The following is a 9,028-nucleotide window of genomic DNA, read 5'->3' as shown; positions in this document are numbered from 1 at the left end:
TTCACCTGTGTTTATAGGTCTAACACGTGTTGGTCCAGCAGCAGTTTCCTCCACCGCTCACCCAGCCAAAACCATTCATCCCACATCTGTCCTCCTGTGTGCTGTGGGAGCTTTGGTGGTACAGAGCAGCAGGAGGGGGTCCAATAGCAGCATGCTTCATCAGCGTACGAGAAAGGTTGGCTGTGATGGTCATGGGCTGTTTATTGAATGAGTGTGAAGTGAACGAGGGGAGAGGGGGCGAAAGAGGTGGTAGAGGGGTTACATGGAGGGAATGTGGTGTGAAAATAAACGAAGAGGGCTGCAAACAGGGGAGCCAACAATGGTGTATCAGATCCAGGTCTGTCTAAGGTTTATGTGCCCTCTGTATAAACACAAAAAACATTGTCTGCTCCCTGAGATCATCCTTTCCAACAGATTGGCCTTTGGGCTGGACCACCACAACATCTTTCCGACAGAGCTAATGTTAATCTAACATAGGCACAAACACACACTCTCTCTCTTTCTTTCTCTCCCTCTCTCTCTCTCTCTCTCTCTCTCTCTCTCTCTCTCTCTCTCTCTCTCACACACACACACACACACACACAGAGCTGGTACAACCTTGTCCTTGCCTTGGACCTCTGGACCGTATTCCCTGGAGTCCAAATCAAAACAATCAAACCCCTAACACAGGAAAATGAACATATGTCTCCAACACATCCATCACCTTTACCAGCCCCAACCAATGCCTAAAAACCATTCTGACACACACATTTCTTCAACACAGACCAAGTTCTCGACATTATCTTTGCAACATTTTAAACCGCAAGAGCTGGCATATGAGATCTTATCTTATGTATTTAGGCATGTGTATGGCTCCAGGACACGTATTTCAACTTCACCCTGTTACACTGCGACATTGCCCAGTACTGTTTGATTCCACATCACCAGGCAAAGGTATTAATCAAAATAAAGTTTTATCAAGATGGAGTGAATGAAATCATATTCATACTTGTATTTCCAAAGAGTTCCAGAGCTCGCTAAATTTAATGTTTTCTCTGCAGCTCTCACTCTGATGGATTGTTTTCCATGGACGCAGACCAAAAGATAAAGACGTGACCTCTCGGCGGACTGCCAGCTCTATGAGAGTGTCACCACGAAGGCACTCGCTCACTTGGCATTCTTGTTGCCTTGGAAAGTTTCAGCTCATATATAGCCTTAGAGGGCTGGAAGAGAAACAGTCCTTGTGGGAAATTAACAAACTGCTATTGTTGAAAGTCACAGCTGAGGAAGGCACAGCTGATGGAGGTGGATTTTCTTCACTGAGCTTGTTTGAATTGATATTTATTATTAATCCCTGGCACAGCTATTATCACAGAAAGATTTTTTAATTGAAAAACTGTTGGTTTTTTTGTTTGTTTTTTTTAATGTACTCTAACCACACTTCAACAATTCAATTTGGTCTCATGGATATCAAGAGATCAAATAAGACTTGTTAAGAAATCAAGCATTTTCAAGGCATATGAACATCTTTTAACGCTCAAACTTTTAAGTGGTAAAATCATAGGATATATGTGATTCAGTACCACTGAAAATCAGTGACCGTTGACTGGTGATGTAATATTTCAAGCGGCCCATATCAACTCTCAGTTCATATGATGGCGTAGAGGAAAAGGGGGCTGGTTGTGATCGCGGGTTAACGGTAGATTCAAACAATAGACTGGTTGTATGCTGTATCTATGGCACATGTGTGTACACACGGCAGCGAGTCCTGGGTGTGAAAGGCCTATGTGTCTGGGCGTCACTGACTTAATGACACCACTTACTGGCCTTAATTCACACTCAGGTTCTTGTGCATGTTTGAAAAAAACAACATTGCGAGGAAATCCTACCAACAGAGAATCAGTTGTGTCAGTCAGATTGGAGGGGAACATTTTTAGGGTTCATGTTTGACCTCCTTTGATGCTTCCTCTGGGTCAAAATAGAATTCTGTTTATCCTTTTATCCAACAGACATCATTTGGCATGTTTTCACATCAGCAACTTGAAAAGTGACACTTTTCAAACACACAATCTTGTTCAACCCAACTTTGCTCTTGAGCTCCTTATGAAGTGAATTAGGGCCAAAAATGGTAAATGTAAGGAAAGGAGTGGTCTGGTCAGAAAGTCACGAAAAAGAAAGAGAGAGAGAGAGAGGGACATGGGAGTTGGAGGGTGGAGAGAGACTAAAACAGGACAGGGCAGAGCCACACACATCTTTCCACTCCTGTGTTTTTATTTGAGCACATTGCGCCTCACAGGAACTGCCTTTCACTGTTTCCATGAAAACCTTTTCTTCTTCTATGGTAAAAGTCAAGCAGACTATTAATAATTCAAGGGAGCAGAACAGAATAGGAGCAGGAGAGACAAGGAGATGACTGTGTTTCCTGCTGTTGCTTAATTACTCTACTTTATTCCCATTATTTATTGGGACACTGCAATCTCTGGTTTTCACCTATTCTATCAAATAAATAATTCTCTCAAATAGCTGAGGAAACACAAAAACACAAATTTAGTTTGCTTTTACTTTTAAATGAAACAAACAGTGCTTAGATAACTCAGACTTGTGGGTCATTGTTTTGCCAACAACAACAACTACCCATGATTCAGATCCTGCTCAGAAACACCCCTGCTCAACAAGGCATCTCATATTAACTGTGGTGAGTTCACACATACAGCAGCACAATACACGGAAGCAAAAATTTGAACATAACCATCATTGTGGAGTGAATTATTAGGCGCCATAAAGCACAGCACTTTCAGACCTGGGTCCTCTTGTGAGACAGTCCCTGTCTGAGCAGCAGCACATAAACACATCACTTACTGTCTCCTTTGGGTAAGAAGTGGGACACCCAGAGAACTGTTTGTCCAGCTCCTTCTTATTGGCATTCTCATCACTCTTTTTGTCTCACAAAAGCAATATTACCCTGTTTACGCATGATATTGTGAGGATAAGAAGCTGCGCTGTAAAGCCAGCAGCAGGCTGGGGGAAGCACGCTGTCGGCTGCATGACCTCCTGTGTTGTGCTGTCTCTTGCGGCGTGTTGGTTTAGTTGGGAATCTGAACAGAAGCACTAAATCCCAGTTAATCTGTCACAGCGCTGGGAGAACTGGGCACTGCACAGCCACGCTATCTGATCATCAGCTTTGTACTGGTCTGCTCCCGGCAGCCCTGCTGAGACACAAACATCCTGTTTAGAGAGGGAGTGGGTGAGAAAGAGACAGAGAGGGAAAGAATGGCGTAAATCGTCAGTAAATGAATAAGACAGGATACTGACTGCAGTGTCTTAAAATATGTGAAAGACGCACAGGTACTGCATGTTAACCATAGTGGTGTTTGTTTTCTTGTCGTTACACAACAAAATTTCTGTCAGTGCAGAAAATGCAAATTTTAGATGGGGATGTAGTGAGTCATATTTGTATGCATGCAGAAACCTGAGACCAAACAGAGCAGCCAACAGACTGAAAATTAGGCTAATTATGACTCCACTGCAATTCTCGTAATCGCTTATCCCCATCTGAGCCAGACAGGCATAAAACACACACTGCTGTTTACCGTTTAGTGACTTCATTTTTTTTGTGTTCGACTGTAATAGGTGTAGGGGGAACTGTTGCCATGTTGAAGATTAAAATTTCTCAATCAAGCCATACACAGGACAGCATCGCCCCCTTGTGGAAAGGTAGTTACAGAGTTAGAACAGAGTAAATTACAATACAGAAATAAAAGGAACATAAAAGGGAGGTGATGACTAATGTGGAAGACACACAGAGTGGTGTAATCAAAATGAGAAACCTTACAGCATGACAAGCGATTATAATGGACTGTACTCTATACATTAGTGTATTGCATGTATCCCTTATTTCAGTTAGTGCTTGAAAAATTGAGGAGTTGATATTAAAAAAGCAACTTGATTCTGTCATTTGGCACTCTAGACATTTCAATATTTTTTTATTATATTTTTGTTAATCCATTCTTTAAAATCCTATGTGTTTTGAAAATTTATTTAAAGGACAAATTAGCCATTGAGATAATCCACAACTAGAGGGAGAAAAAGGAACGATATGTCACCAAGACTCAAGTGAATCCCAAGGTTTACTGCAAAAAATCACAAAGGAAAGTTACTAAACAAATCATGCAGAAGCTGAATGATTTTTCCTCCTACAGGCATGCTGTGTTATTCCATCAGCATTTCAAAGAAATTCAGAAAGAAAGAAAGAAGTTCACACTGATGTACTCTGACAATGAATTAAGATATGGGTGTGGAGGTTTGTTTCTACAGCCACTGATCTTGAAACTGCAGTAATGCAGTAAAGCTAGAGTATGTGTGAAAATGACGTGGTCTACACAGTGATGGGGGGTTCACAAAAACGAGCTCCAGTAAGGCAAAGTGACTTACTACGTTTTTCCACACTCTAAATGGACTAACAGCATTTCACTGTTGAGTGTATTTTGATTGTGCTATTTCAATTTAAGTATGTATGCAAATTAACTTTTTTATTTTGAACACAATAAACAACGATGTCCATAGCGTGAAACGTTCCTGTTATTATCATCATAGAGAAGAGAAATTCACATTGAAAAATGTGTGAACCTGTTGTTTTGTATGGTTTGGGGAGTCATTTTGTCATTGTGGGTGAGCTGCAGTGGTTAGACCAAATCTGCTGACAGCCATGTGCTCTGTGTTTTCATGTTGACCAGCCTAGCACTGAGGAATGAAGACATAAGGCCTTCCTTCCATTCTGTTCAACTTAGTTGCTCAAATGAGGAGCTATATTAGATCAACAAACATAATAAAATGGCTCAATTATGACTGATGATTCAAACCAACCCAAGTTACTTTCCTTTGAATTGCACAATAGAGTATTTTATTTCTCCTCTTCTCAAAGCTTGTTAAGAGCATAATGATGATTTTTATCAATGCTGCATTACCTTACAGTAATTAAAACATTGAATTATTTAATTAATTAATAATTAAGTACTTAATTACTTGCTTACTTTACTTAGTGATAAAAAAGTGTCACATGGTGACATGTATGGTGCTCTGTGGGATCACACATTTTGGTGACATATATGTGGATGACATCCTCAGTGGTTGCCCTGGTGACTCATAGGCATTTGCAGGACTCTGGAAATCAGTCATGGGCGGCTAAAGGAAAAGGCCAACCAGTCCAGCTGGTTCACACTAGAAACACTTAACTGTCACTGCCAAATTGAACCTAACACAACTAATTAATGAACCCACTGGAGTCAGTCCCACCTCTCAGTCTTTTCTTGTCCGCAAACGCACATCACATCCAGATAGAATCATGAGAACTTTTCTTTTTTTCAGATTGTTTCACTGACCATTCAGTATTTCACTGTGCGTGGAAAATCAAAATGACTGAAACTCATTAAAAATTGGACAATCTAAAAAAAAAGATTTAATTGTTGTTAATTGGGAAGATTCCATTTAATATCTGCAGATTGAAAATGTTCAGGGTGTATTTTACTTTTAATTGACTAAAATGGTTGATCAACACACTCTCTGAAATTTGTCAAATGTTAAATATTTACCCTGGATCAATTTGGAGCTCATGTTACTTTTTAGGCATAGGGAAATATGTTTACTGGGAAACGTACAGACAATTAAATGTTAAATACATGAACTTTAAAGAGGTTGTAAATCAGGTGCAATTACTCAGCAGAGCAATTTACCTCAAGTCTCTATTAGGACTACATTTTCTCTACTTTTCTTCATGATTTAACATTGATTGTTTGGGACCCCCATGACATGAAACACAGGTTTCAGAGAAAATACAGTGAATTTGTTTTTATTTGGCATCACCGAGTGATCACCGTTCACACACACCCATCTCATGCAGTTAGCTGATTTGTTTTCGTATGTATTGCATTTTGCTCTCAAACAAACCCAAATACGGTCTGAGGCCTGCTAGCCGACTGCTCCCCTGAAGCAGTCTGGCTGAGGCATCTGGAAGTAGCAGGGTAACAAAGCTCTCAGCTCAGGGAGGACAGGCTGAAGCTGCTCCAGGATGTTCTCCTTACTGATCTCTGAGGACTGAGGACTCTGAAGAACTTCACAGTTAGACCTCTTTCTTAACCTAAGCCCTCACGTATACAGACACTACACAGCTGTATCATGTCAGGACAAATACACAGCCACAAAACATAACCACTCTTTGGTAGACACAAATATTCAGGAATATATCTCGATGGACTTATCACCTAAGAGGTCCACAAGGACATGATGGCAACATTAGGGGATGGGTTGCTCCTTTTTTCATCCTGCAAAGGGAGTACTCTTGGTGGACTATCTTGACAAGGTGCGCATTATTACAAGGGCCTACTTGGCTGATCTCTTGAGACATGGGAGCATAATCAAGATATGGTGTGGGAGGCTGACAAGAGGAGTGGCCTTCCACCAGTACAATGCTCCAGACCACAAGTCCACAGTGGCCACGGCTGCCATCCAGAATTACATATTTCAACTCTTTTAACACCCGCCTTATTAATCTGATGTGGTCAGAGTCCTACCTCTTCCTCAAGGTGAACTCAGTGGTAGCCATTTTAACAGTGGTGCTGACTTTACTGCTGCTGTGGACCACTTTCTGGAGGTCTAAGATGCTGACTTCTATAAAGAGGAGATCCATGTGCTCCACAACCACTGAGCTAAGTGTGTCAATGTGGGAGAAGACTATGTTGAAAAAGAAAAAAATGTGCCAGATTTCCTAAAATGGATCCCTTTCTATCTCACCAATAACTCACCAATAACCAGTTTCTATGACAAGATATGTAAAACTCGCAGTCTTGCGTCCTGGGATGAAGAGGATAAGTAATATTCACAAAGTGTTTTTCACCTCCTCACTTTATATGGAAAACAATTTTTTACTTAAATATTTTCTGAAGCTTATTTTTTTCTTGTTCGTTCTTGACCTTTAAAACTGTACAAAACAATTCCAGGTCAAGGTTCATTTACTCACTTGCTTAACAAAGATATTGAATTCTTTGGAAAACTCTCTTGCAAGCGAGCTAACCATAATTTTTAAATGGATTATACCACAGCTGCCCAAGACATTTCACAAAATGTCAATATTACTTCCTCATTGTTCCCACACAGTTTTGTTAGTACGGATAATAATGGATCCTGTGATTGTGTAAATGGTACCTGGTTGAGAAATTAAAACTAGTTATTGGAATATATTTTTGTTTAGTTTTAATTTGTCTATCCTCCTTTCCAACAACATCACACTCCATTTGTGGACTGTAATATTAAGTGCTAAACATGTTCTTTCTCCTCTTGACAAACACAGAGTCCACACTATCAACAAGGCCTTATAAAGACATGCAGCTCTTCTTTATGTGAGTTTTTTTTCTTCACACAAAGCACTCCCACGGAGTTACAGACCTTGACAAGACAGGAGACACAACAAAGTGTCCTTTATGACCAAAATCTTTTCACTTGTAATTAAAGGAGTGGTCTCTCAGGGCCTGGGGATGAACACTTGTTTCAGCCAGGTTCACACATGCTCCCTATCAGCTGTCTTGTATGAAACACAAAATATTAGATGTGCTCATTAATTCACAAGGCAGATATGTATGAATCTACATGTGCGGTTGTTCGGTCTCCTGCTGCAGGACTGACTGTGTTCATTATTTGAAAAGTGCTGGTTGTCCTGTCATGTCTACACTGTGTGCACACAGGTCAGCAATGCTTTATTATCCTGTCAGCTGCGTGCTGTGACAACTGTGTGTCTGAATTGATTTTCAGCGGGTTTATATCTATTGTTCCATACAGTTTATCCTCTTTATCCTTTAGTGTTTAAATCACTACTGTGCAACAGCTACTCTATATGGCAAAACCAGCTATTCAGCTACACACCCACTGCACTGAAGAATGAAAGTAATTAAGGTCAGTTCACCTCTAAATTGATCCATTGCTGCCCTACGCACGGACACACACGCCCAATTTCCTAAGCAGTACAAACCTTCTCATGACATTCATTCATGCAGAATTTCTACATAATAAAGGCAGAGCAGTCCTGACACAGTTAGAAAACCTAGAGCATGCGGTCGCAGTCTCCCTAATGCTTTGTTTTCTTTTCTCTGTGTGGTTTAGTCTTTTGTTGAACATAAACCCCAGCTCTTTTCTCTGCAATACCTTTTGGCACGAGGTACTGTTGACAGGTGGAAAGCTGGAGTTAAAACTGGTCCGATTTGCTTTACCAGAATACATTTCAGACCAACTGAATTGTTTTAGCAGTGTGTGCTTTCCCGTGTTGATCATTATTAGTTGCATTAGAGAGAATAGTAAAAGCTTGAGTGCAATAAAAATAATTATTAAAGAGAAGTGGAAGGTTTTGAAAATGATGTGAAGTTATTTTGTTGCACATTCAGATAGTCTTAACTTCTTTAGTGAGCCACTATTGCTTTTCTTAAATTTCCAGACACTTTAGATTCAGTGACATCAACCTGAAGTGGATTACCTCTACATGCATATTTCAGAACCTTTCACTTGTGAGAAAGGAAGCACTCGGTCCTTTAGCTATGATCCATATGGGAACCAAATCTACCATAGGCCTACCTCCAACCTGATCCAGGTGTAGATCAATTCATTAAAGCAGTGTGATGTCTTTATGTCTTTCCCTTTTAAAATATATATATATATATACCAGTCATTTAGCTTTATATTAACTTTAGCAAGTTGTTACTACAAAGAACACAATTCCAGAAACAAAATCCCTCAGTATTTGCAGTGAAAGATGTTATAGCTACCCATTAATAAAAACACCTGCCTTTTTGATTTTATATTATTTATGCGTGTTTGACTTCATATTTTTTATTTGTTTTGTAACTAAAACAGATAGTGTGATTGAGTGGCCATACATGGCACAGATTAACTGAATCATCATCATATGATCTGTTTGGTTTGCTGTGGTTGAGTAATGTCACGTGTTGGTCAACATATACATTAACTCTGTCTCTCCAGTCTCTTGAGTGCTGTAAGCTGTCATTGGTTG

Source organism: Scatophagus argus, chromosome 6, assembly GCF_020382885.2.
Source record: "Scatophagus argus isolate fScaArg1 chromosome 6, fScaArg1.pri, whole genome shotgun sequence".
In the NCBI taxonomy this organism is placed as follows: domain Eukaryota; kingdom Metazoa; phylum Chordata; class Actinopteri; family Scatophagidae; genus Scatophagus; species Scatophagus argus.
This window is presented reverse-complemented; position numbering follows the sequence as displayed.